We start from the raw sequence: 26,675 nt of genomic DNA on the forward strand, positions 1-26,675 counted from the left end.
TGGGTTTTAGTTCAGCACAAACAGGGCATGAAGCATTCATTTGTTTAATATCTTCAACAGAATAGGGAAGATTTTGTCTGCGTACGAAATGTGCCATCCTGGTTACCCCTGGGTGGCACAGAGACACATGGAGGTCTTGCAAAGCCTGACTGATTGTTGCCGAACTGTAGACCCGGGAGAAGGTATCTGCAGCAGGGTTTTCCTTCCCGGGCCGGTAAACAATGTCGTACCTGTAGCAGGCTAGGTCTATCCGCCATCTCATAATTTTTTCATTCTTAATTTTCCCGTTATTTTTCCCATCAAACATGAAAGCCACGGATCGTTGGTCCTTACTCAGCGTGAAGTGGTTTCCCAGTAAATAATGTCTCCATTTACGCAGCGCTTCGACGATGGCGTACGCCTCCTTCTCTATTGCCGAGTGTCTCTGCTCGCTTCTAGAGAGAGTTCTCGAGAAGAAAGCGACCGGCCGCCCAGACTGATTAAGTGTTGCAGCTATGGCGTGATTTGAAGCGTCGGTCTCCACCACGAAGGGCACCGAGCTGTCGATCGATAAAACCACGGACTTACTGATATCATCCTTGAGATCGTGGAAAGCTTTCACGACAGCGGCATCTGGTGGAAAGTTTTTGCAATGCACTAGGGGATGTATTTTCTCGGAGTATTGCGAAATCCATCTTGCATAGTAAGCGAACATCCCGATCACCCGGCGCATTGTCTGCAAGTCCTGAGGTGGTGGAAGCTCACGGAGCGGGCGCAATCGCTCAGGATCAGGCTTAATTGTGCCGTCGGCTATTGTGTAGCCGAGAAGGTCAATTGACCTTGCCGAGAATACGCATTTCTCGTAGTTGAGAGTCAGATTATATTTTCCAGCAATGCTCAAGAATCTGTCCAGATTCCTATCATGTTCCCTCTGATCCCTACCGCACACTGTGACATTATCCACGTAAACAAAAGTGTCTTCGAGGTTTTCATCTGAGATGATGTCGTCCATAACCCGTTGGAAGCAAGCTACTCCATTCGTGACACCGAATGGTATCCTTCTGAACTGGTAGAGGCGCCGCCCCTGCCTGGAATGCAGTGTACGGTTTGTCTTCCTCTCGGATGGGAATTTGATGATAGGCGCTTCGCAAGTCGATGGTACTGAATACCTTATAATTGGCCACGCGTTCGACCATCTCATCTATGCGCGGCAGGGGGTAGGCGTCGAGTTGGGTGAAGCGATTGACCGTTTGGGAATAATCGACAACCATCCGTCTCTTATGGTTCTGACTGCTGGTTACTAACACCTGTGCGCGCCATGGCGAATCGCTTGGTTCTATAATTCCCTCCTCCAGTAATCGCTTGGTTTCTGAAGTGATGAAATTCATGTCAGCAGTGGTATATCGCCGCGATTTGATCGCTATCGGTTTGCAGACCGGCGACAAGTTAGCGAACAGCTGGGGGGACGTCACCTCCGCGGTGGTCAGCGCATTTAAAATTAGACGAGGCTTGCTTCCTCCAAAGGGTATTTCGACGCTCGTGTGCTGCTTGAGGACATTATGACCCAGGATTACGTCTGCGCACAAATCACGAAGCACCAGCACCTTTACATCCCGATGCGTGTACCCTTTTACGTCCAATTCAACATTGCAGTACCCTCGTACGCGGGATTGTAGTGAGGTGGCGGCCATGCATACCGTATTGTCAGTCGGGTGGATTGTCCATTTCCTGCCCTTCACTAGCGAGCTGTTGACGAAACTTTCAGAGCTACCGGTATCAATCAGTGCCTCAGCCATATGCCCGTTAATTCGCACGTTGATGATAGCCTTGGATAGATTCCCCGGGGAGGCTGCAGTCAATTTATTTTGCGAGTAGAGAGCCGCAGAAGTGGGTTTATTCCTCCTTAGAGTAGATTTACATACCCTGGCATAATGCCCTTTCTTGTCGCAATTCATGCATGTGGCATCTCTGGCGGGACATTTTTGACGAGGATGCCTTTTGTACCCACAAAAGAAGCATTTACCGACCGGAGCAGTTGCTGAGGAGTTTGACGAGGTCTGGGTATCCGGCTCCTCGGGTGTTTCTCCATCCCTCATGTCTGGCTGTGTCTGTGCCAGTGGGGTTCCTTGGGTTCCCATCGAGTAGCAGCGTTCATGAGCAGCATCGGTGTCCCAAATGACTCAGATTGCTGCTGAGCCGTATCCATCGCTCGAGCCTGATCGACTACCTTGTCAAGAGTGGGTTGCGCTTTCTCTAGTAAGCGTTGCCGTATGTGGGCTGATCTGAGTCCTTGGATGAATGCCTCCCGGGTCGCTTCCTTTCGGTGTTCCTCGGCGCTTACGGCCCGGAAGCTGCCGTCTTTTCCCAGCTGATTCAGAGCTTGCAGGAACTGATCGATTGTCTCCCCCGGCTGCTTGCTTGCGTGTGTTGAGAAGATGTCGTATGTATACCTCGTGCTCTTGGGCTTCACGTAGAGCGCCTGCAGCACGTCAATCGCTGCTTCGTAAGTGTCGCACCCCGAGAAGAGCCTGTATACGCTGGGCGAGACATGATTCACGAGAGCGGCAAATTTGTCAGCTCCCTCCGCGATGATGGTCAGATAGTGTGAGAAGGAACAGAACCAATGTGACCATTTCATTTCTGCGTCAGTCGTGTTTGGGTCTGCGTCGAACCTCTCTGGTTTGTAGATCTTGTCCATCTTTGGTTGAGAGAGCCGAGAAAATCAAATGGAATAAATTGAAATGAGAGCGAGAGATGAACCTTCAGAGTTTAGGCTTTATTCCATTTGATTGGAGCCGCTTCTGTGGGCACACCAGGAAATACAGGTTCAGCTAGGAGTACATAAGCAGAAACGTATACATGTGCAGTTAACCATTGCAGACTAATCCGCGTAAGCACGGAGTTCGATATAATCTCCATTCTCACCAGTCAATGAGCACCTTCAGTTAACGAGCATCAAGCGGACAGCCGATGTCAATAGCAATGCCCCGGGGACAATCACTCGTGCCGCAGAGACCTCCCCTTATACGCGAGACGCACAACATGTGATCCCGCGTCATGTCCCTTGATTCACGTTAATTCACCACAGCACGTGATAAGACTGTAAAAAGGGGTGCCAACCTTGAGCAATCAATAAAAATGTGAAAAATAGTTTCTGTGGCACCGCAGAAGGGACACAATTCTGTGTTATCGGGAGATATACGATGAGATAAAACATTGGATGGTAAAATGTAATGTGCCAGTCGCCACTGCAAATCTCCGGAGCGCTTAGCAGTGGGTGCCTTGTACATAACATGCCAGTTGATCGAAGTAGAATGAGTGGTCTGAAGCATTCTCCCCCAATGTGCTTGTGGTTCCGCAGGTCTATCGGGAACAAGAGTTTTAACACACAAAGCGTAAACAGAAGATTTTTCCATCAATTTAAAGGTGGTGAAACCTTGAAAATGAAGCAAAAGCTCTGGAAAGGGATGTAGGGATAAAGAAAGGTTAGCTTCTACCTGTGGAATCCATTTCAGATTAGTTTGCTTGAAAAAGCGCAGAATCACAGAAAAGATTCTCCCAATAATTCGAATGGACCTCACTCCAGTGGCCACAACGACGTCAGCAGCTGGCTTCCACTTATAAGGAGAAGGAGTTCTGAGATCTTTTACCTTCGTACATCCAGCATCAATAAACTTCTGCACAAGAATATAATTGCTGCAGACCCCTTCAAAAATGGGGTTTAAAAAGATAGGCTCATTTAAAAACATTTCCAGGGAGTAGTCATTGTTATTTCGGCGAACAGTGACTGCCTGCCATGCCTTCAGCATGCTTCTATAAAACAGGGGGACTGATGCTATATCAACTTTCTTGGTGTCAATAAGGAACAGTTGCTGATCGTAGCCGAGTTTCCCCGCCTGCCGAAGCAGGCAGTGAGCCAAGGCCTTCCACGAGACGTCCGTGTACAGCAGTCTGCGAAGCGAAAGGAGGCGAAAAGCCATCACCTTGCTGGTAATAGCAATCAGCCCCTGTCCTCCTTCAGCAACAGGCAAGTTTAACACACCAGGTTGGAGCCAATGCTTTCCTCCCCAAAAGAAGTCAATAAGAATTGATTGTAATTTTTTAAGAAACAAATCTGGGGGTTGCAGTGCTATAAAAACGTGCCAAAGCATTGATGCTGCAAGGTTGTTGATAACAAGGGTTCGGCCCCGATAGGAGAGTTGACAAAGTAAGCCCTTCCACTTTCGTAAACGTCTCTCAGTTTTAATTATTAGAGATTCCCAGTTTTTTAAAATGAAGTTCTCAGTTCCAAGAAAGACGCCTAGGTAAAGAATTCCATCCCTTTCCCATTTAAGTTTCTCGGGAAGAGTCGGAGGAATGGCGCCATTTTGTGGACCAAGATGGAGAGCTCTGCTTTTTCCCCAGTTCACTTTTGTGGAACTTGCCAAACCAAATTCATGAATGCAACGGACCAAGGCTGAGACGTCCTCAATCGAGCGAACGATTGCACAAAGATCATCTGCATAAGCAATCACTTTAAACGGGTTCGCCATTGGTTGAGGAAGGAAACCAAGAAGACGTGCACGCAACCGAACGAGTAAAGGCTCAATCGCAAGAGAGTACAGGAGGCCAGAAAGAGGGCACCCTTGACGAATGCCTCTATTAACCGGGAAAGGGGGACATAAAATGTTGTTAACCTTTAAGAGACTAAAAGTGTTGTTATACAGTAACTGCACATGAGAGATAAAATTTTCCCCAAAACCAAACCCCCGTAAAACAGAGAAAAGATAAAAATGATCAATGGTATCAAAGGCCTTTTCTTGATCTAAGAACACCAACCCGACATTTCTTTGCTCAAGAGAACAGATGTCAATTATATCACGCACAATAAAGATACTGTCATGAATTGTCCTCTTCGGGACACAGTAAGACTGATCTGGGTGTACGATCTCCTCGATTATGGCTTTAAGGCGGTTGGCAAGGGCCTTGGAAAATATTTTGTAGTCTGCACAGAGTAATGAGATGGGACGCCAGTTGTGTGGTTGCTGAAGGTCTCCTTTTTTGGGGATAAGGGCGAGGACAGCCCTCCGGCAGCTTAATGGCAGTGAGCCTGATCGTCAACCGTCGATTATAACCTCAAGTAGTTCTGGTCCGAGGAGGTCCCAAAAGGTTTTATAAAATTCCGCAGGAATTCCATCCAGGCCGGAGGCCTTACCCGAGGGTAGAGTTTGAAGAGCAGCTTGGAGTTCCTCCAAAGTTACTTCCTTGTCCATTTGTAGAACTGCAGATTTTGACAAGGGAGGTAAGGAAGAAGTCAGCACTGTTACCATTTTGTTGTCGATTTTCGGAGCACGATAAAGTTCAGTAAAGTAGTGTCTGAGTGAGGCTCTGACATCTTTTTGATTGTGTGTTATCCTTCCTTCCTTTGTCCTTACTGAAGTTATCTGCTGACTTCTCTTTGTTTGATCTTCCAGTCCAAAAAAGAACTTAGAAGAGGTGTCCAGGTAGCACAAATTCTCCAGTCGGAGACGAATCAGCGCTCCTCTGGCTTGCTTTGCACAAAGTCCAGCAAGAAGAGCTTTTTTCTTCGCCAGCAAGAGGTTGGTTCTTTCATGATTTGAGGCCAAGAGGTTGGTCTGCAAATATAATATTTCTTTGGCAAGCAAGGATTGAAGGGCAGAGTCATATTTGGTGAGGTAGGCTCTATATTGTTGGCAAAAGGATCTTATTTGCACTTTGACGTTGTCCCACCATTTTCCAAGGCAGGGGAAGGAAGTTTTACGTTGGAGCAAGGCTCTCCAGAACACACCAAAGGCATCGACAAACAGTTGGTCATCCAAGAGGCTTGCGTTGAAGGTCCAGTAGGCAGCACCACGATTCCGAACTGGTTGGTGAATCCGAAGTGCGACCATGTGATGGTCTGAGAAGCCGCTCGGAATAATGTCCATATTGCTCACAACATTTAAAAAGGTACTGTTGATGTAGAAACGGTCCAATCTTGCAAGTGATATGTGGCCTTTTGAACACCGACTCCACGTGTATTGGCGGAGAGAAAGATTGCGGATTCTCCACACATCAACCAGGGAAAACTTGGACAAGGCTCTCAACAAAGGCGCTGTGCTTGCTGGGTGCGGCTCCTCTCCATTACGATCAATGGTGGGGTCCATCGTGCAGTTAAAATCTCCACCCAAGCAGACAAGTCCATCAAAATCAATGTGTAAAAGAGACGTTTCTAAGTGTGTGTAAAAGGTGAGTCTCTCCGCGCTATCGCAAGGTGCGTAGACATTCAGTACGGTGTGTTTAAAGCCATTATGCGTGAAGGTGAGTGAAATCAAATACCCTTTGATAATCTCATTAAAAACAACACTGGGACTACAAAAGGAAGGTTGTATATAAACAGCCACCCCAGCCCTTGGGTGTTCCAGACTACTAAAAAACCATTTTCCCCTCATTGTCCTTTGCCATTCACTTGCACAAGAGGAGCTGCATCTTGTTTCTTGCAAAAGCAAAACATCAATGTGATTTGTCTCAACAAACTGTTTAACTTCTGCTTTACGGATGGAGGAGCGTCCCCCATTAATATTTAAACTCGCTATAGAGAAGGCCATAGGCTAACATAGAGTTAGGGTGTGTCAAAAACTTAGTCTCTCAGTGTCTGCAGCTCATTCTCTGATTTGAGGATGCATTTCCGGAGTCGATACACTTGTGATTCCGTCACACCAAGCTGTTCGGCTTTGAGGAGCAAAAGCTTCGCAGAGATTATAAAGCCGGATAAGTCAGGGAAAAAGTTTTTAATTTTAACATGTTTCTTGCGAAAGGTGTCATGAAGAAACTTTATGATATCAGCAGGTGGAACACTGGTAACACTCTCCGAATCTTGGGAAACTGGATCATTCCATGCTTCAGCACTGCCACAAGAAGCAAGTGATGAGTCCCCGTCCGAATCATAATCCGAGTACTGATTGGTGTCCATTACATTATCGTTATGCTCCAAAGATGGAGCTGATGGTTTAATAAGGGAAGCCTCACATTCCGCTTCCAAAGGGGGAGAAGGAGTCGGAGGAGTCGGGGAAGGAAGAGTGGAGGGAGGAGGAGTGGGGGGAGGAGGAGTGGGGGAGGAGGAGTGGGGGGAGGTGGAGTAGGGGGAGGAGGAGTGGGGGGAGGTGGAGTGGGGGGAGGTGGAATAGGGGGAGGTGGAGGGGTGGGAAGAGGAAGAAGATTAGAAGTCGGAGGGGAGGAGGAGGAGGAGTGGGAGGGTGAAGAAAACGGGGAGGAGGAAGAATACTAATGGAAGGAATGTTATATTCCGCTTGAGATGAACCTGGTGTTTCACTAGTTGAAGCTTTACACCCTGATTCAACCAGGTTTGGAGTAATTGGTGACTTAGAAACGGTACACATTTCACTGTTGGTCTTTTCAGGGAGGGGGGTTACAGTGGATTCGGTGTTAATATCCAAGGTGCCTGTGACTATGGGAGTGGTCACGTGTGCTCCCTGCTGCACAAAACCAATCTCCTCCTCATGTTCACTAACCCCACCGACAAAAAAGTCATCATCCTCTGGAGCAATTACATCAAATCGATTTTTCGTTTTAAAAAGAGCATCTATTGTTGCTTCCAAACATGAGTCATTATTCTCGGCAGCCGGCGCCATCTTTTTTGCACAGCTCGCCGTCACATCTTGACTATTGTTATCATTTAAATGCTTCAATTTATGTTTCCTTTTTGAAGGAACAACGGTGAAGCTTTCGTCATCTGTCAGGGGGGGATTTACCTCCACTCTCGGCAGCCCAGGCAGATTGTTCGAGTTTGAAGCGTCACCAACGTTCCCAACTCTAGATATACCACTATTCGTCTCAATGGGTTCGACCATACTAGATATGCCACTTAATATATTCTTGGGGCAATCACTTTTTAAATGTCCCGATTCACCACAGATAAAACAAGTTGTGGTCTCCGTTGCGATATAAATCTGGTAATTGCGGTTTTTATTTTTTAAAGTCATAACTGCATTGAGCGATTGAGCGTTGTTTTTTAGAATGATATAGCAATGACGTCGGAACGACATGATGTGGCGAACTGAAGCGTCAGAGTGCAGACGAAGTGGAATCATGGAGATTCGTGACACAACTGTGCCAAAAACGCTTAATGCAGCTACAATCTCCTCACTCGAGAAGAAGGGCGGGATGTTGGACAGTGTTAATTTTACCGCCATCGTATCGAGATAACTAACGTTAACGAAGACGTCTGGCGGTACGGATAGACCGGTTTCGACCGCCTGAGCCACGTGTCGCTCCTCCGACAAGAAAACCACGACACGTTGGCTCATTTTCGAAGCGGCGAGAACATTCTCGATTCCTACGAGCTCTCCCAGAGCCATCACCACGTTCTCAACACTAACTCCATCAGGTGGAGTAATTGTCACTCCATTTTTCCGAGTGAGTGACTCGTACACACTATTGTGCAAACGTCCGTTTGCCATAGCTTAAAGCAAAAGAAGAGAAGTTTAAGTTTAACAAAGGAAAACCGTCACAAGCAACCAGCAAGTGGGGTCAAATGAAGTATAAGGGAAAGGAAGAGTATAAGGAAGAAGCTAAACCACCGATAAACGGCAGGCCTATGAAAACAAGGCAGATGAAAAAGTAGGCCCAGAAACCCGAAGGTTTCAAGAAAAACCCACAAAGCACCTACCGTGCGCGCTCTCCGCCTCTCTCTCGTCTCAGCAGGAAGGGAAACAGGGAAAAAAAACTCCACAAACACGTACGGGGACACAGAGGGAAACGAAATAGGGACAGGAACAACACCAACACAGCACAGTACTCACAGCTGCACACACAGAGCCGCCATGACGCCACACCCATGCACGACTCACCAACGACCAGCAGGGGGCGAGAGAGAGAGAGAGAGAGAGAGAGAGAGAGAGAGAGAGAGAGAGAGAGAGAGAGAGAGAGAGAGAGAGAGAGAGAGGCGAGAGAGAGAGAGAGAGGCGAGAGAGAGAGAGAGAGAGGCGAGAGAGAGAGACGAGAGAGGCGAGAGAGAGAGACGAGAGAGGCGAGAGAGAGAGAGACGAGAGAGGCGAGAGAGGCGAGAGAGGCGAGAGAGGCGAGAGAGGCGAGAGAGGCGAGAGAGGCGAGAGAGGCGAGAGAGGCGAGAGAGGCGAGAGAGGCGAGAGAGGCGAGAGAGGCGAGAGAGGCGAGAGAGGCGAGAGAGGCGAGAGAGGCGAGAGAGGCGAGAGAGGAGAGAGAGGCGAGAGAGGCGAGAGAGGCGAGAGAGGCGAGAGAGGCGAGAGAGGCGAGAGAGGCGAGAGAGGCGAGAGAGGCGAGAGAGGCGAGAGAGGCGAGAGAGAGAGAGAGAGCGAGAGAGAGAGAGAGAGGCGAGAGAGAGAGAGAGAGAGAGAGAGAGAGAGAGAGAGAGAGAGAGAGAGAGAGCTGGTCCAAGGAAACGAGTGACTGAGATTGATATACGTCAGGATCGGCATTTTATACTCAACCCCCAAGGATAACCAATAATGGGCCACACTTGAGGTTTCCACCTCAAGTGGTTCTACCAATCAGAGCTCAGTCGTTCCACCCATCACAGTGCAAGGTCCTCAGGAATCCCCGTCCTGAGACCCCATGAATCTCTGCGCCCAAAAGCGTCCATGAATCCCCAGCGTCGGCAATGGTCAAATGACCACTTCCCACGTGCTGACAGACAGCCACAGAGGAGGAGGCATCTCCCTTTGTTGATGGTGAACTTGCCATGTTGCTCCCCATCCTACCCAACCACAGACTGCTCCACCGAGGACAATGAACCGATGAAACGCTGTAATCTAGCTACCTCTAACTCAGACCACCTGCGTCCTCAGATGTAACACTTGAGACTTTTTACCGTACACAAACAAGTAATTACAAGGTAAGAAGTTCAAAAACTACACTCAGTGTCTAAAGCCGCGAATGAAACAAACGATATTTCCAAAACTGAACGAAATTTCCTTTCGAGTTACGAGATGATGAAGTGTTCAGGCACAAATCTCTGTGTGCATGACGCCTTCCCTTCCCTTCATTCGGCACCAGGCCCTCCGTCATGCCTCTGTTGCCTTTGTGTGTTCACACGCTTCATCATCATGTCAATCGTCCTGCCAACAATCACCATTGTTATAAATTCATTGCCACACCGGTACATCGTACACCTTTCCACCAACACGGCAAATTCCGTACGCCGACTTGTCACACACGTACCGTATGACCGTTACGCAACACGGCTCCATTGCGAGAACCACGTATCTGAGGCCGGCCCTTCATCAAGCCACCGCTCCCGAATTTCGATGGACAACAAGCCCCACTCAAAAACCCCCGGCCTCCTCCAACTCATCATGTCAGTCGGTATCAATAACTCTGCGCATACAATCGGAGCATTGGCCGTGAACAAGTACCCTCGAGGAAAGAACGTATCAAGAAATATCTATTCTGTTGTGGCCTTTTAATTTACAAATTGGGCCTTCCCCGTGAAGTACCGTCTTCCGCGGCACAGTTTGGAATGACTGATGAAAATGAGTATACTGTTGCATTTGGATTCTTCCCACAGAAACAAACATAGAGGATCTGTTTTCTTCCGCACAGACCTCTACCTCAGACATGCCTTGGTTGCCATGGCAATCCTCATGGGAATAAGGCCAAGAATTGGGAAGTGCTGCAAAAGGAGGAGGAGGGGAGGACGGGGAGCACGGGGAGAGAACATGCATTCCAGTTGGTGAAAATAAGTTCCAAAAGTTCTTCGATACATTAAAGAGAAAAAGTATTCATCGAGGACTCTTTTTTAACACCGACGTACAAACTCCAACCTCGCCCTTCGTAATAATACACAAAAAAGCGAATTGGTCAGTTCAAACCATCACAAAATGTTTCCCATGCTTGTAAGGTGTAGAAGCTTTAAAAAGCGAAGCTGGACGGAATTGTTAGCCGGGCAGGACGTTTCCGTTGACTTTCCATGCGAGCTTTTATCCACAGCGTTCAAGGAGATGACAACCAACACGGATGACGAAGGGATCTAAATGTATAAAGTTCGACGATCAAGACGATCTCGAGGCAATGCACTCGATATGCCATGCCAATGGGCATCACCAGATGATGTATAGAATAGGAATTCCCAAGTTGCCCATCAAGTAGGAAAATTTGTTTTTTTAATCACCGGAAGATAAAAGGACACTGGGACAGAAGGTCTAATTGTAGATTGTACAAGCTAGATGCTACAAAACCCAAGAGAGAGAGAGAGAGAGAGAGAGAGAGAGAGAGAGAGAGAGAGAGAGAGAGAGAGAGAGAGAGAGAGAGAGAGAGAGAGAGAGAGAGAGAGAGAGAGAGAGAGAGAGAGAGAGAGAGAGAGAGAGAGAGAGAGAGAGAGAGAGAGAGAGAGAGAGAGAGAGAGAGAGAGAGAGAGAGAGAGAGAGAGAGAGAGAGAGAGAGAGAGAGAGAGAGAGAGAGAGAGAGAGAGAGAGAGAGAGAGAGAGAGAGAGAGAGAGAGAGAGAGACCCGGGCGGACTAAAAGCCACCGCGCCACCATCTCGTTAAAACCCCTGGCGATGGCATCTGTATCGGCTTCCATTCATGTGAATTTTGTGGAAGTGGAAAAAAAAAAAACTACGCTTGAACACCAATCAAGGTCGTAATATGGTACAAAACGGGCGGAAACACAAATGATGTCGACAAAAGGTTTGCGAAACCAAAATCCACGGACAACTTGATCTGACAATTAATCTTCTCCTTCGGGGCTCCCTGCTGAGGAAGAGGTCTCCTTCGGGGCTCCCTGCTGATGTTCTCAAAGTTAAGTTCCGGTTGTTATTTGTCCCGTTTTAACTGTTTAATTTTCTCACCTACATGTTAATGTGTGTTCCTAGTTCGGTTTTGTTTCAAAAATCGTGCTATTTTGTGAGTATTTATGTCGACGTTCTTACTTGGTGTTTGAGGCCTAGTCCTAGGCTTGAGGCCTACCGGTTCCACTCGGTGTTCGATCGTTTTTTTTTTTTGTTGTTGTTTGTTTTTTCTCCCCATTACCTTCAATTTCTATCCTCCCCATTACCTTCAATTTTCATCCTCCCCACTTTCCAAACATCCCCCATTCTCCCAACTAATCTCTTTCTTATCTCAAAAAAAAAAAAATAAAAAAAAAAAAATAAAAAAAAATATATACCCAACAACAACAACAACAACAACACGCTCACCTTCTCCCGATTCTGCTACTTCTTCTTCCTCTTAACTTCCTCCTCGTCTTCCTCGATTTCTTTTTTTTTTTACACTTCCATGACCTAATCTGTTGAACTCTCTCATACATTAATATTAACAACAAAAACGATCTCATAATGCTTCATCTTCCTCTCTCACACATGTGGTACTCTTTACTGTTTCACAATGCACTACTCTTCTGCTATTTTAACAGACTGCTCTCATTTCGACCTCTCCTTCATTCCTTGCCTAAAAAATCCAACTATTACAGCGCTTCTTCTCTCCATGCTCTGAATTCGCCTTCATTGCATCCATCAAGAATTGTGTTAAATCGCATCTCTGACCTAAAACTTTTAAAAACCACAGTTTGCCATGGATGCTCGCTTTCCATCAACCATTCTTTTTTCCAACTTCAGTGCCAACTCACCCCCCTCACCCCTCACTCTCACTCTCAAAGCAACCATCCCATTCTTCTCCCTCCAAGCCTCCCTCTCACCTCTTTCAAAAATTCCCCCCTCACCTTTCTCCCACCTTTCATCCCCCTCACTCTTCCTTCTCTAAGTTGCCCCCTCTCTCATCCAACAACCTGCCTCCCTCCACTGCCCTCTCACCTCCATTTCTTCACTCCACCTCCTCAAATCCTCAACTGCCATCTTCCTTGTCTCTTGTCCCCCCTCTCTCCCAGCACCACAGAGCCTTTTCTCCTCCTCATTCGGTTCCCCCCCCTCGCTATTCTGCAATACCCCACACTCCTTCAGCAACCCTCCTTACCTCCCCCCCTCGTCCCTCGTCCTACCCTCCCCCTCCACCTCCTGCACCCAAAGCCTCCTCCGCTACCTCTTCATTAAAAGTGTGGACCTCAAATATCCGGGGCCTTCGCTCAAACCTTTCAGATCTTTCCCTACAGGTTGCCACTGACAAACCAGACATTATCTGCCTAACAGAAACTTTCCTCTCCCAAGACGTGTCTGACTCCCAAGTATCTCTCCCTGGTTACTCCTTCTTACGGTATGACAGACCTGAGCCTCGTCCTGGTGGAGGTGTTGCTCTCTTCATCAAAGACTCTATTCCTCACTCTCCCTGCACTGCTCTCACTCCCCCACACCCCCAGGAATACCTCTGGCTTCGGCTTCCCCTCCACTCCCACCTCATGTTTATATGTGTACTGTACCGTCCACCGAACAGTGATGACTCCATCTACACCTCACTCTCCGAAAACATGGACCATCTTCTATCTTCTCATCCAAACTCTCTCTTCCTCTTATGTGGCGACTTCAATTGTCATCACGCCAGTTGGCTAGGTGTGGGTACCTCTCTCACCTGCCATGGGACATCAGCAAAAGCTTTCTGTGACTCATTGGGACTGACTCAATCGGTCAACTTCCCGACGCGGATCTCAACCAATGGTACTCCATCTCTTCTGGATCTGATTTTGACAAATTTCCCTGACAATATCTGCTGCTCTTCCTTCGCTCCAATTGGTTCTTCTGACCACGTCCTTGTTAAAGTGGACATCTCTCTGGCTGTTATCAGAGAACCACCTCAACGCCGTCGAGTCTGGCATTTCACTCAAGCCGACTGGCAGGGTCTCCGAGCAGCCATCAAACTTACAGACTGGTCTCCTATCACTACTTTCTCAAACATCAACTCATCCTGGGAATTCTTTCAAAGAAACTTGCTCTCCCTCATGCACAGATTTATCCCCTCTCGTGTTCAGTTGTCTTACCCTTCCTCCCGCCCTTGGTTTACTGAAGCTTGTGGCGAGGCAGCTGTCCTGAAACAACTTGCCTTTGCCTCATGGAAAGCAAACCCAACTGAGGGCAATCTCAGTTCTTTCCACAAAGCTCGGAACAAGTGTGTATCTACCCTCAGGAGAGCCAGAAAACAACATCTTTCTCATCTCAAGTCTGAACTCTCAAACCTCTCTCCCTCCTCAAAATCCTGGTGGCGTTTAATCAAATCTGTTTCTGGTGTATGTTCCCCCTCCATCCCCTCCCTTACCTCAAATGGCCGCACTGCTGATTCCACACGTGATAAAGCTGAATGTCTAAACTCGGTGTTTGCAGCTAAATCTTGTGTCCCAAACCCATCACTATCTCTACCCACTTTACCCAGTCGCACCCAACTGTCCCTGGACTCTGTATCCTTTTCTCCTGACAAGGTGGAGAGCTTGCTTTCAAACCTCGAGTCAGATTCTGCAACCGGTCCAGACGGCATCAGCCCACGTGTCCTCAAAGCCTGCTCTTCTGCTCTTGCTCACCCTCTCTCTGTTCTATTCACCCTCTCATTTTCCCAAGGTCTTCTGCCATCTGCTTGGAAATCTGCTAACATCACTGCCCTGCATAAAAAAGGTGCAAAAACAGATCCCTGTAACTACAGACCAATCAGCCTTCTCCCAATCATCAGCAAGGTTATGGAATCCATCATCGCTTCAGACATGAAATCCTTCCTCTTCTCCAATGGCTTGATTTCCAATCATCAATTTGGTTTCAGACCAGGTCACTCTACCCTGGATATGCTGCTACTGCTCTCCCATCAATGGATGGAGGTCCTCAATGCCAGACAGGAAATCCGAGCCGTATCCCTGGACATATCACGTGCTTTTGACACAGTCTGGCACCCTGCACTACTCACCAAACTCTCTTCCCATGGTATTCAAGGCCATCTCCACTCATGGCTCGCAGACTTCCTCTCCTGTCGCAGTCAACGTGTGGCCCTAAATGGAGTTCTTTCATCCCCTCTTCCTGTGCAGGCTGGAGTTCCTCAAGGTAGCGTTCTGGGCCCTGTTCTTTTTCTGGTTTTCATCAATGATCTCTCGGACTCTCTGGAAAATCCTCTATTTCTCTTTGCCGATGACTCCACCCTCTGCCGTACCATCTGTCATCCCTCAGACCGGCAAGCAGCAGCTTCTTCGCTCACTGCAGATCTGGATAAAATCACAAACTGGTCCAACACGTGGAACATGTCTTTCAATCCACACAAATCTCACACTCTCACTATGTCTCTTCGAAAGGACCGTTTACAAAACCCCCCATCCACTTTCTCAACAATCCTCTGGAAGAAGTCTTTTCTTTCAAGCTTCTGGGTCTCACTATCTGCCATGACCTTTCCTGGGAAAGTCACATTTCCAACCTTGCCTCAAAAGCCAGTCGCCGACTGGGAATCCTCCGTCGTGCAAAGTCCTTCCTCGGCCCTCTTGAGCTCCTGACTACTTACAAAGCTTTTGTCCGTAGCCTGATGGAGTACTGCTCTCCCCTCTGGGCTGGTGCTCCTGCCTCCCACCTTTCTCGGCTTCACGCTGTCGAAACCAGGGCTTTTAAGATCATTGGCATCTCCCGCAATGAAGCTGAGTCTTTGGGCCTCTCACTCAATCACCGCAGGTTGGTCGGTGGTCTTTCTGTCTTCTACCGACTCCTCTCCAGCCTTGCCCCCCTGCTCTCTCTGCGATTTGTCCCAACCACATTTCCACAGGGCGCTCAAGGTCCGCCAACAACCCCTTCTGGTAAAACTACCAAAATCACGAATCACTGCTCATCTTCACTCTTTCATTCCTCTTTTTTCCTGCCTTTGGAATAAACTTCCTCACTCTATTCTTTCCCATTCTTCCCTCCAGGCTTTCAAAACAGCTGTTCACCACCACCTCTTATCTTCCCCCATCCAAATTCTCGATCTTTTCTACCCCCGATAATCCACCCAAGCCCACTTCCTTCAATTCTCCTGCTTTCCTTCCTGAAAGTCCCTGTAATGTCCATCTTCTCTTCGCCATGTTCCCCGTCCCATCCCCATCCCTCTCCCTTCCACAGTTCACCTAATGTGTCTGTTCCCCACTGTTTTGTCCCTTCCACTCCCGCCCCTCTTGTCTCATGCCTCCTTGCTGTGAGTTGTGTGTTAGCTCTCATACGAGCCTCGACCAAGGTATACAAAAAAAAAAAAAAAAAAAAAATCTTGAGATGAATTTTAATCAGCGAAATGGTGCATCTTCCTTCCAATCAGATCTCTAACCCCGCCGTTGGGTAAAAATGAGGATCGGAATTATTTCAATATGGCAAAAAAGGGAAATTTGAATGATTGGTAGAGGATTGGAGGAGGAGGAGGAGGAGGAGGAGGAGGAGGAGATTGGGACCATACTCTATGGACAGCGTTGGTGCTGCCTGAGCAGTCTCCTTGGCTATTAGGTACAATAATAGACGGGTCGCCACTCCGACACAGTATACCAGCATGCTGGCACTCATTTTGTCGACCTCAGAAGGATGACAGGCCGAGTTAACCCCACCTGGTATTAATTCAACAGCTGAGCGGAATTTGAAGTCAGGACCCGAGGATCCAAAGCCTGCCACCCGAACCATTAAGCCAACACCAGGCATTGATGATTGGCCAGGGATGGAAAAGAGGGATTTCACCACAAACCAGAGCGTTTAAACCGACAACCTATGACAATGCATGTGTTTTCACGCCGGTTGTAAGACTGTATGGGTGCTAGTTAGTATTTAGGGCGATAAAAGCCATTCTATTTTTCATGAAAAAAAAAATAACACAATTTTGTTTTGACAACCACAACATGTTTATTATTTAACCAACATGAACACTGCACGTATTGGGCAAATGGATGTGATTGTAGGACAAGTGGAGTTCTGTATTATCCGATTCGGGTAGGGGGGGAGGAGGGTGCTGTACCTGACAGAGAGAGACAGAGACAGAGACAGAGACAGAGACAGAGACAGAGACAGAGACAGAGACAGAGACAGAGACAGAGACAGAGACAGAGAGAGAGAGAGAGAGGTGTGTGGGATTTCTCAGGATTGAAACTTTCCCCAAACCCGACATTATGAGTGTGAAATTATCAGGGTGCAACTTGTAAAATTTCCAGTGAGGGGGGGGTGAAGGTGGTTGGGGGAGGGGGTGGAGGGGGAGGAGGAGGTGAGGTGAGGGGAGGAGACGTGAATTGACAGACATCATGGGTTTCTTTTTTGATATTTCTGACTTTTACAACTTATAAGCTATACACAACAATAACAACATAAAGCCAGCAGTCATCACTGCCAGCAGTTATAAAGTGGCAGTTCTCGTGGATTAAATTTAATTTTTTTTGTTACCGATTGACACTAAATACCCCATCATGACAAAGTGAAAACATGTTTTTAGAATCAATTATAAATTCATCAAAAATGAAAAGCTGAAATGTCTTGCATCGATAAGTATTCAACCCCCTTTGCTATAACACTCCAGCTCAGGCATATCCAATTTCCTTTGATCATCCTTGAGATGTCTCCACAACTTGATTGGAGTCCACCTGTGGCCAATTCAATTGATTGGACATGATTTAGAAAGAAACACACCTTTCTATGTAAGGTCCCACAGTTGACAATGCATGTCAGAGCAGAAACTCTACCATGAAGTCCAAGGAACTGTCAGTAGAACTCCGAGATAGAATTGTGAGGAAGCATAGATCTGGGAAAGGGTATAAAACATTTTTAGAGTGTTGAAAGTTCCCAAGAGCACAGTGAGCTCCATCATTAGGAAATGGAAAGAATATACAGAGTTCCTGAGCTGAGATGGGAGAACCTGCCAGAAGGACAACAGTTTCTGCAGCACTTCACAAATCTTGACTTTATTATGCAAGAATGGCCAGACGGAAGCCACTCCTGAGAAAAAGGTACATGACATCACGCCTGGAGTTTGCAAAAAGGGCACATGAAAGACTCTGAGAGCACGAGGCAAAATATTCTGTAGTCTGACGAGATAAAAATTGAACTCTTTGGCCCGAATACAAAGCACTATGTCTGGCGGAAACTGAGCACAGCTCATCGCCAATCTAACACCACCACTACTGTGAAGCATGGTGGTGGCAGTATCATGCTATGGCGATGCTTTTCAGCAGCAGGGACTGTGAGGGAGGCTTGCAAGGATAGAGAGAACAATGAAAGGAGCCAAATACAGGCAAATCAGGAGAACCTGCTTCAGAGTGCAAAATACCCGAGACTGTGGCAAAGATTTACGTTCCAGCAGGTCAAAGAACCCAAGCATACAGCCAAAGCAACACTGGAATGGCTTCAGAACAAGAACTTGAAAGTCCTCGAGTGGCCCAGCCGAAGCCCAGGCTTGAATTCCATTGAGAATCTGTGGAAAGACTCGAAGATTGCTGTTCACCGACGCCCTTTGACGCTGCCCGTCCAACTTGACAGAGCTTGATCAAATCTAGAAGGAAGAATTGGAAAAAAATCCCCAAAACCCAGATGTGCAAACATGATACAGACATAACCAAGAAGACTCGAAGCTGTAATCGCTGCCAAAGACGCTTCTACAAAGTATTGACTCAGGAGGTTGAATACTTATTGACGCAAGACATTTCAGCTTTTCATTTTTAATTAATTTGTAAAAAATTTCTAAAAACATGTTTTCACTTTGTCATGATGGGGTATTTTATGTAGATCGGTGACAAAAAATTTCAATTTAATCCATTTTAAATTCAGGCTGCAACACAACAAAATGTGACACAAGTTGAGTGCTCTGAATACTTTCTGAAGGCACTGTGTACGTCTCTCAATCTTTCGCTCTTGCTCTCTCATGTCTCTGTCTCTCACAAGCTCTTCTCTTCTCAAACTCCTTTTCCCGTCTCTTGTGTCTCCTCCAATATCACCAAGGAAAGAGGACGAGGAGGATTTCCCCCCTCCCCACCAGTATATCTTTCACCGATATCTGTTCCGTGGCCAGGATAGTTATTGAAGGCTGACAGTCAACATGCTGCTAACAGCTGGTCCAATGTTACATCAACAATAAGGGGATGAGGATGAGTTGTGGGCAGGGACGGGTGGGGGGGGGAGGGGTAGCTCTAATCATAAAAAGGGTCGACAGAGGAGTCTTGTACTTCTTCTGCTGGTAAGAGTCTTACAAATTCCTGATCAACTTAATGGACCAACAATATTCAGCACATTTACACGCAGACGTCTTATGTCCGACTTCATCGAAAACGTGGCGTTCAACCGCATTCGAACCCTCTTTTTGTTTCAACATTCGAGACAAAAGAAAAAAAAATGTAACCGAGTTCGCCACACCGACAATGACATCTCGATGAAGATGCCTTCAACAACTAATTTCGCGACAACTATAACTGGTTGTATGCCAGTGACAACCTGCCAGTGTGTGAAAGTAAAAAGTCTGAAGATGATTGAAAAATTGGAAAAATAACAACAAACACCACCATCGACGTCTATGACGTCAACTTTTGAACACGACTTCAACTTCGATCTTCCTGAAATGATTTGATCAATTTCAGTGGGGAAATCGACTCGTTTGGACAAGGAGATGACCGCATCGTCACCGGTCTTTATTGTTTTACTTTCAATAGATGTAACCATAGCAACGAGCACAGGCCGATAATGAGGAAACTTTGTGCAGCAAATTAAACCGACTTGCTTGGTTATGTATCCGTGGACTTGGTGAACAGACCAAGCAGCGAGCGGCTGACACAAGCGGTGCCTTTGTTCGCACGTTTCGGGGCGAATACCTGGGCACGAGCCATGTGTCCGACACAAGGATCCTTTATGGGGCTCCGGCTGGGGGGGCAGTCTGGCTCGTTGGCCTGAGTGACGGGAGTTCACCCCAGGGGGGGGGGTGTGATATGAATAATTAAATGAAATTAAACAAATAAATAAATGGATAATAATTTAATAAAATTAAACAAATTAAGTTTTTTTTTCAGTTGAACAGAGTAATGGAGAGTTTGCAAAGGAAAAGTTTAAATGCAGCTCGCAACACCATGGCTCTCTGTACGATCGAGCAATGGTGAACTTGAGGACCGGGTGGAGGGGGTCCCTGGGTGAAGGAGCTCTCCAGGTAGAGGGGCTCTCTGGGTGGAGGGGCTCTCCGGGTGGAGGGGCTCTCTGGGTGGAGGGGCTCTCCGGGTGGAGGAGGGTTTCGGGTGGAGGAGGGTTTCGGGTGGAGGGGGGGGATTTCGGGTGGAGGAGGGTTTCGGGTGGAGGGGGTTTCGGGTAGAGGAGGGTTTCGGGTGGAGGGAGGTGGGTTTCGGGTGGAGGGAGGTGGGTTTCGGGTGGAGGGGGGTTTCGGGTGGAGGGGGGTTTCGGGTGGAGGGGGGTTTCGGGTGGAGGAGGGTTGCACGATACGGTGAGAAATCGACCGCATTGTTAACCCTTTCACGCAAGTGCGATGACGTCATCGATTTGAATCATTGAATAGCATTAATATATTAATTAAATATGTCCACATTGTTAGTGGAATTCGGATCGGATCGACGCGGATTCGGTAGACGTTCGATGGTCGGACAAACAGGTATGAAGTTGGAATCCGATATTAAAATAGGAAACAGATGACACGTCTGGACTTGGTGGACGGGATTAAGAGAACCCAACGGACCCAACAGACCCGACAGACGTCTGTAACCTGTAGATGATGCGGATAGATCACCAAGATCACCTCGTGGGGGTTAAAATCACTGCAGCCATTTACATCGAGCCGTCGGTCTCGTTCAGCGAGGGGGGAAATTTGCTCACCTGTTCTTCCGCGTCGTCTCAACATGAATGTTCACGGAGACCCGCTCGGACACGTGTGTGAACAACGAGGCTCCGCCCACACGGCTCTCCGTGAACAACGTGGCTCCGCCCACAGATCTTCGTGAACAACGAGGCTCCGCCCACACGGCTCTCCGTGAACAACGTGGCTCCGTCCACACGGCTCTCCGTGAACGTGGCTCCGCCCACACGGCTCTCGTGAACAACGTGGCTCCGCCCACAGATCTTCGTGAACAACGTGGCTCCGCCCACACGGCTCTCCGTGAACAACGTGACTCCGCCCACACAGATCTCCGTGAACAACGAGGCTCCGCCCACAGATCTCCATGAATGGAGTCCTTGCCTCTTTTTATTCTTCTCCCTCCTCTTCCTCATCGTCGTCGTCAACCTCCCGCTTGGATTTATTAATATTGTTATCTCAATTTTATTGCAAAACGTCGAATTAATCACGTGGAAGAGGCTGCGAACAATCGAGAAGTCCAGACAAGAGTCGGACTTGCATATATATATATATATATATATATATATATATATATATATATATATATATATATATATATATATATATATATATATATCTCTCTCTCTCTCTCTCTCTCTCTCTCTCTCTCTCTCTCTCTCTCTCTCTCTCTCTCTCTCTCTCTCTCTCTCTCTCTCTCTCTCTCTCTCTCTCTCTCTCTCTCTCTCTCTCTCTCTCTCTCTCTCTCTCTCTCTTCCAACGAACTTCCATCGATTCTGAGCCAGGAGGACATGATGTAGAACAGACGCGTTTGTGATCATCAAGAAAGAAGAAGAAGAAGAAGAAGCCTGGTGTTGAAGGTCGTTTTGAGAGTTCACCTGTCACCTGTCACCTGTCACCTGTACGGATGACCTTTCGCAATCCCTCGGAGCTCCTTGACGTGTTTCCCCGATCTCCTGCGGGAGAACCTCCCTCTCCCTCCTCGGATGCGATAAGAGCAAAAAATTCCAACACACCGTTCCAACATGTCAGGGTGAACATCAATGTGGTACCTTCAAACAAATACCTTGTTAAAGTCCAGGTGCACATGATGCACTGTGTGCTTACCTGGTCCGCGCACTCAAGAAGTGATCCAGTAAACGCCACCAGAGCTTCGTTATTATTGGTGAACCCCCATGCTGACTACCTCTAATTAGTTTGTATTAATTTAACTTAATGGTTCCTCATCTGCTCCATAATTCATGTCTCCAACACCTTCCCCAAAATTGGAGTTAAACGAAAAGGTCTCGAGTTCACCAATTCTTCTGTGGATCCTTTGTTCAATTTAATAACGATTACACGTCCTGTTCCCCAGCCCGATAGACACTCTCAGCTATTGACAATTCTCCTGACTGTTTCTTGTGTAAAAGTTGAAATAAAATACCTATTTAATAAGCCGGCCATCTCACTTTCATCACCAACCACTCTCCTGATGCTATTCCTCAATGAACGCACACTGGACCGAACCTGTTCTTGAATAGATAAATGGAATTACCAGGGCTGCCATTTTTTAGAGTCTCTTTGGAAACATGCCTGAAATTTCACAAGGCGGGTTTCTGGGCACAAACTAAGAGGGCTGTGATAATCATATTTATTGTGCTAAATTGATTGATAGCATGTACATGAATATCGGCTAGTCGCATCGGCCAGCTTTCCATCTCGAGCGAGCAGCCATGTCGCCTACCGGCTTGTTCCAATTATCTATTCGCTAAATATTTTATTTTTTTTATATGATGCTGTAAGACATTCTCCTTGGGCACAAAAAAAAAACAGGTCCCTCGGAGGTCCAGTTTCGGAGGTATTGATTTTTTTTGTACAGTCCACAATAAGTGTACGATGTACGATAAAGTATTTTAGCTGTTGCTAACCAACAGAGGTGTGCATAGCAACCATTCATTTTTGTGTGCATGTCAGCCACATTGTACACATTTCACCCAAGTTTCATCAAAATCAGACTCCTTCTCTTCGAGCTAATCGCAATTAACCATTTCTGAAATGTTCGACATGTACTCGCCCAAATCCTATCTCCTCCTTCAAATATTTTTTGTTCGGGCTGCAAATTGGCATGAAGGGAGCTAGATAGATTGCGCACAGAACTGTAAGCTTCGATTTTTGGATTTATTTATTTTTTTCTATTTTTTGACCTCTTTAAAGGGCCGTTGCTATGCCGTTGCTAGGGCCCAGGGTCCCATATTCGAAAGCAAACGATTCCCAGAAATATTGGTCCAACCTACCAAATTTAATTGGAATCGGTTGAGTGGTTTCGCCCCTAGGCTTGACCAAAGTTTCGCGGACAGACAGACAGATGGAAATGTCCAGAATAAGGGTGCTCTTAAAGCAGCCAACGAGCCGGTAGGTGACATGGGTGGTTGCTACATAATTGCATACTAGTCATAGTTTTTGACGGATCGGGCAGAAAATTTTTGACAAAGAGGATGATTATAGTGTGCATAAATGCCTGGAAGCCGATTTTTGATTTTCGAAAAATTAATTTTTTTGGATTTTTCAAAAATTCAGGCCCATTGCTAAGCAACGGTGGTGTCCATAGCAACGGTGCTCAAAAGCATAGAACTAGATCCTGGTATGAAACTACCTGTCAAGTTTCATCAAAATCGATTGATTCCTCTGACCTCCAGAGCTGTCCATTGCATACAGACATACAGAGATACAGACATACAAACAAACAAACATACTGTTACGGTTGGGGAAATTCACAGATCACCATTCAGGTTCCCCAGAGATCAGTTATGTCGATAATATGTGTCCAGATTAGATTTCCCCACCAATGTCAAAAGGGCATTATTGTGTGCCGGGCTGTGCATCTTCGAGTTAGCATTTATTCTTTTCTGTCTTCAATTTCAAACAAACACACCACTCCTCAACAACATCTCTACAACCACGCCACCTCCACCACAACGACATCTCAACAACCACGCCATCCCCCCCACAGCGCCAACCACACTGCAACCATGACATCTCAACAACTCCCACCCTGATATCCCTCAGAACGGGTAAACAAGAATGACGGGTGGGCAACAACCACAGAGCCAAGCTGAGCTCTGCTGGAATTTTCCCCCGCATGCTGGGAAGGGCGGGGAAAAAGGCGCGTCGACGATAAAAACGCGGCGTTCGCTCGGAGAAAGAGAATTGGGGAGGAGAGCGTAAGAATTGGTGAAGACACCAGGAGAATTGGTGCCATTGGTGGACTTGGTACGAGATTTGGTGGTGCCATCGGCAGACTTGGCTCTCTTCTTGGTCTCCTTGGCGTCGTTGGAGTTGGTCGAGTAGAAGCCGGAGAGGAGTCGCCAGCCAGATCGCCGTTGGAGGCGCCGTTGAAGGCACTGGTTGAGTCCAGCGGAGTGCGGGCAGAGATACCAAGGGTCGCCGAACCAGGGCCCAGCGAGTCACCACGAGGGTGGCAGGTAACCTGTCAGGTAACCTTTCGGTCATCCCGGCTCTGAGAAATATTAAAGGCTTACGAGCCCGGGTCTTTTCTTTCTGGAGTTTTGCACGGAAGTCTGTGGCGCCTTGTCCGATAAGTAGAATTGTTGTTAAGTGCATGTACATAAAATGTAGACAACAGCTGTAGGTCTTTTTGCTCGTGTCTTGCCCCCTACTCCCATTCATTGCATAAGTGTACCAATAAATGTCCCCTTTGTTTGAATATTCACCTGTTTGTTGCGTCCCTTCTTCCATTGAACTGCCGTAATTGTGTTCGGAATATTAGCTGGTTTTTAACACCGATAAGTTAATCGGGTCCGACAGGGCCTGGCGATATAAAACTGCTCGGCAATCGCAAACGGAACGAGCTGCGCAAAGCGGCTCGTTCGCGTGCAGGCTCCGTTGAGGTGTAAATCCCCGGCATTTCTGTCTGCACGAATAATTAGGTACATCGACAATTCGGCGATCAACCCTGTCACGCGTGGACAGAAGAGTTGGCTGATTTATGGTGTGGTTAACAACACCCATAGCTGGATTTCGGCGTTGATCCGAAAAGCTGCGACTGGATTGCCACGTTCGGTGGGCGCGTGCGGCCGCAAATTAGCTAAAGGCGGTCGCCCGCACGCCGGAGTGGCGGAAATCCACAACACTGTTGTCAGGACATGGCATTCAGATTCATCCCCCTCCAAACTAAATTAACGGGAACCGGATCAAGGGTGTGTAGAGCGCACCTCCGTTCCGATTAAATTACGAGCATATAAATTATTTCTGATACGCAAAATGGCAGCTCAAGGCGAGCGGGGGCAGGGAGAAATATTTTTTAATGTAGAATCCATGGCCCAGGACGGTTCGATTTATTACAACCCCACCACTAATTGTAGTCGGTGGGAGCGGCCTGTGCAGGAACTTTACCGGCAACCAAAAACAGTTGCAAAATGGCGGCGCGGCCGCACCTCAGCGCGGCACGAGGCGTGAGCGGGTTGCTATTAATAGCGCAACGAGCCGCACGGCACGGGGGAAGCGCTCCCACCCACCGTTTCAAACCACGTGGGCATGGCAGGCGAAGCAGGGCGCCGGCGCGTACATTGGCGAACTTCAGACACAATTGTCGGATGCCTTGGAGCAGTGGAGGTGTGGTGATAACTGTATAGAGGAATTGCAAATTGAATTGGACGAGGCACAGGAGCAAGTTTGGGGCTGGAGGAGGACTTAGCCAGCACAGTCGAGGAACTACATCGGGAAATGACGGAAGTAGATTGGTTGCGTGGGTCTTTGTTACAAAAGGCGAGCGAACTGAATAAAAGAAAAGAGGAGGAGTAAATTAGTAATTCTCGGGATAGGAAGAACTTGGAGGAAGAATGGGGGAAAAAGGTTGAAAAGGAAAAATGTGAACACGATCGGGAATTGGAACTACTGAAGGAAGAGATAAGATCAGGCAATCAGATAAGGGATAGCCTGGAACAGGAGATAAAAAGAGGAGAGAAATATCTGGAGGAAAGGAAGGAAGAATTGTCGGAAAAGTCAAGAGAGTTCGAAGAACTACAGGGATAAATGAGGAAAGTAGAGGGGAGTACCTATGAGTTGGTACATGAGAAGAGCGAACTGAACGAAAGAATAGAGGAAGAGCAAATTGGTAACTCCCAGGATAGAGAGAACTTGGAAGAAGAATGGAAAACAAAGCTAAAAAAAGGAAAAACGGAAACACGATTTGAAATTGCAACAACTGAAGAAAAAGGTAAGATCAAACGATCAGAGAAGTGGAAGCTTAGAACAGAAGTTAAAAAGAAGAGAGAAATATCTAAAAAAAAAAACCCCAGAGGAATACTGTAAGACAATGGACGAAATGAGGAAGGAAGACTGCAATAGAGGTGCGGAGATAAGCGAGGAATTATGAGAAGAAGCGGATCGGAAACAAAAAGAACACAAATTGGAAAATGACCGACTGGAGGAGATGAGCAAGAGAATGGATGAAATGAGGAAGGAAGAATGTGAAAGAGGTGTGGAGATGAGAAAGGAATTAGAAAAAAAGCTTCTGAGTTACTGAAACACCAAAACAAAGAGATGGGATTACAAAACGAGCTGAGGATGTTGAGAGAGGAAAGAAAGAGAACGGAGAATGAAATGTTAAGGAAACACACTGTGCAGATCGAACGGTTAGAAGCAGAAGCAAGATTAAAGAATGAGATGCAAGGAAGAGTATTGAAAGAAACAATGAGATTGGAGAAGGAAGAACATGAGAGACAGTGGGAAAGGAAACAAAAGGAAAGACAAGAACAACTAAAAAAGAAAGCAAGGTTGAAGTACGCGGAGCTGGTGAAAAAACGACGAATGAAACGGGAAAAGGAGATCGGCCAATTGAAGGAAACTATGAGATTAGAGAATGAAGAGCATGAGAGACGGTGGAGGAGGAAACAAAAATAAGGACAAGAACGACTAAAGGAGAGAGCAAGGTTGAAGTACGCGGAGATCGTGAAAGAACGACAAATGAAACAGGAAAAGGAGATCGGCCAATTGAAAGAAATGATGAGATTGGAGAATGAAGAACATGAGAGACGGTG

The 26,675-nt window shown here is 47.0% G+C and overlaps 1 protein-coding gene across 5 annotated transcripts in view; it reads right to left on the reverse strand.

The window, feature by feature from the left end:
• LOC147009341 (galactose-3-O-sulfotransferase 2-like) overlaps window positions 1-26,675 on the reverse strand; it is a 91,290-nt gene that overhangs the window by 45,930 nt on the left and 18,685 nt on the right. Inside the window, exon 1 of one of the 5 annotated variants that reach the window (XM_085862020.1) lies at window positions 20,661-20,745. The exons of 3 other annotated variants lie outside the window; for them this stretch is intronic. The gene's annotated coding sequence lies outside the window, so the exon portion shown is untranslated. Of the gene's footprint in view, window positions 1-20,660; window positions 20,746-26,675 lie in introns of those variants that run through there. One more of the 5 variants, XM_085862019.1, reaches the window with a different exon arrangement.

The sequence above is a fragment of the Eptatretus burgeri genome, chromosome 17, assembly GCF_056783735.1.
Source record: "Eptatretus burgeri isolate ZD-2024b chromosome 17, Ebu_testis_v1, whole genome shotgun sequence".
NCBI lineage: Eukaryota > Metazoa > Chordata > Myxini > Myxiniformes > Myxinidae > Eptatretus > Eptatretus burgeri.